We start from the raw sequence: 2,842 nt of genomic DNA, 5'->3' as shown, positions 1-2,842 counted from the left end.
CTCAGCAACGTTTTACGGCCGTTGTGCGCCCCGCCGGGCCGCGCCGCGGTTAAGACCCACGTTAAACCCGGAGCGATCGGGCTGCTCGGTGACTGCCGCCGCTAATCCCCGCAGATAAGCGCGGGCTGGGCCGCCGCTTCCCGGGAGGAATACTCCCTTTGGAGTAACCAAATGGCGGCAAGCAGCGCTTGGCTGCTGCCCGGGTGCTGCTCGGGCTCCCCTGGGTGCCGGGGGCAGCTTCTCGAGACCCCTCGGAAGGAGGATCCCGCCTCGGCYGTGTGTTTCCTCCCTTTGCCACTATTGCTACTGTTTTATTTCTCATTTTCCTCTAAGGGACTTTGAGGCTCTCTCCCCTCCACCTAGTCGCAGATTGAAACTTGTTCGTTTTTACCCTTGATCGCGGTGTGGCCTTTGCCTGTGTCCTGTTTTCCACAGCAGCTTTTGGGATTGAGTCGGGATAAACTGGCCTTGGGCTGCCCGTCTTTGGAGCTGCCCCATTGCCAAGAGGACTGCACCAAATACCAGGAGACAGATGAGCTTCATTCTCCGCTCCTCAGTATAGGAGGCCGGCTGATCTCTCCCTCGAAACAGTGAAAAGCTCCCTGGGTTGCTGTAGTTTTTATTGGGAGTTGCAGAAAATCAAATTACAGGGAGCGCTGTGACTAATGTGCTGGCCTGGGGCTCGTCTGCTGTTAATGCAGAGCAAATGTTTGTTTGCACATTTTCCTAGGGAGTATTAGCAGCCCTGGGGTTTCATCAGATATCTTTCTGGTGGCATCAACATCGTGTGGGCAGGTTAAAGCCTCTCATCATTTTATTAAATAATGATCAACATTATTCATGAGGAGTAATGCARAAACAGTTGTTTCGGTACAATACTGCATTTCTCCCTTATAAATAAGTAGCTCGTATTCTGTTTAAATGCCTAGGAATTGGGAAAATTAGCCCACGATTCAACAAATCTGCCTTTCAGGCTTTTATAAAAATGAAGGTTTTTCCCTTATGGGGAAATCCCTTTCCCAAGCCCCTATGGGTTTGTCTGGGTACTTCCCTGCAACTTGGCCYGAGTATTTTGTCCTGTTAATGCAGAATTAATCACCTGCGGTGTAAATAGTTGATGTGCAGAGAGCCCCGGGGACYGGTAATATCAGCATTCCCTCCACAAAGGAAAAGGGGGAAACACTTGCCAAGAACAGAAGAAATTAATTAGGCTTTTTAGACATTGAAGCCTCCTATTTCGCCTGGTCCTCTTGATAAGCTTGTGAGCAGCTGCAGCTGTTAAAAACAATTTCAAGCCTGAATTTGGGGTGTTGAATGCAGGGTCCTTTCCTGTTTTGAGCTAAACACTGCCTGTGCTTCTGTGCAGGTTTGTTTTGAAAGCACATCAAAAGTACCCTGCTTTCTGCTGCTCCAGGACTCTAGTTTCTGATCTCCTTTGTGGTATTTCCTAGGGAGTTGAACTGGCTTCCGCGCTTGGTTTTGCCTTTGATTAAAAATCTTAAACGGAATAGCCTAGGAAGGTTCCTTTTCTTCTTTTTCTCTGCTTTTCTTAATTGATCATCGGGATGTAGCAGGTCTCTGGCTTGTCATTATCGAGGACAATGTATTGAACCAAATCTTAAATTCATCCCATGGATAACAGGACATACTGGAATATGAAGGGAAAACAGGAACAGGGGCACGTTAAGCTCTGGTGTTGAAGTAATAAAGGAGGATGTATTTTGATAATCTTTTCTTTTTTTACTGTTTTTTGTCATACGAGAGTGCTAGGGAAAATGCTGATCAGGTGTGAGACAAGGTATTTTTACTTACTGCTGTGTTACCTCRTTGCAATTTTTTAGCAGTCTTCAATCCTAAACTTGCAATTCCCCTCGATTGCAACGGGTAACATTGCAGAACAAACCTGACCTYGTAGATGCCCAGCAAAAGTTGGGCGGCTGGAGGTTATCGCGTCCTAAACCGCTCTCCTAAAGAGATGGGCAACAATCAAGTCATTCTTGTGGTGTTGGGTGGAGGAAAGCCCTATTACCAGCTCTACCTTCGCTGCTCGAGCTCAGGACGTAGATGCYGTGTGCCATGGACGTGCAGAAGCGTCGAGTGCCCTCCGTGTGCGAATCAGCCCGTACGAACGAGGTGGCATGAGAGGCACATCCAGCCCTCTGCTGCCTTCTGGGCTTCTCTCTATCTGAATTTCTCCGTCACGGGCCTTTTGCTAATGAACCAGCTCCAAAACCTGTGCAGCCTCTGTGCAGAACGGGGCCCGGCAGCCTCCGCGCGCCCGCGGGGTTTCTGAGCAGCGCARTGGCTGGGCAAGTCGGGTCACGCAGTCACAGAGGAGATCTTGCAGCTGAGCTTGGGGAGTCCAAAAGCTGCAGTGGAGTTTTCCCAATCATGTATTTCCTTGGAATTGCTCTCTGAGTGTCGCGTGCTGTCTCCCTAACAGTATGGACACAGGGCAGGTTGTTTTTCAAGGGAAGCTTGCTGAAATGCAGGTGAGTTTTGAACAAATTTGGAAAGCAGACTTGCCTTTTGTTCCCTGAATGCTGCCTCAAATTCTCCCTTCCTATTGGCAAGCTGCCTCTCTCCTATTTTTTCCTGCCACTTTTCATCAGCCTTACTGCTTGGCTCATGCTGATTTGCTGAGGTTTAATTTGGGGAAGTTGCTCTAATCCGTGTACAATAAAAAGGAGCATATGATGTTTTTGCCATGCTGGTTGGCTCATTAGCAGGACTGTTTTTTGGTTTTTGCTTACGCTGTCAGGGCYGTGTTAAGCCCACCTGGAGCCTGAAATTCGGGTGCAGCTTGGCAGGTTCTGTGCAGGGTGCCAAATGCATCTGCCTG

The sequence above is a fragment of the Nothoprocta perdicaria genome, unplaced genomic scaffold (genome assembly GCF_003342845.1).
Source record: "Nothoprocta perdicaria isolate Ctin4 unplaced genomic scaffold, notPer1 scaffold_166, whole genome shotgun sequence".
In the NCBI taxonomy this organism is placed as follows: Eukaryota; Metazoa; Chordata; class Aves; order Tinamiformes; family Tinamidae; genus Nothoprocta; species Nothoprocta perdicaria.
Note: the sequence above shows the minus strand (reverse complement) of the source record.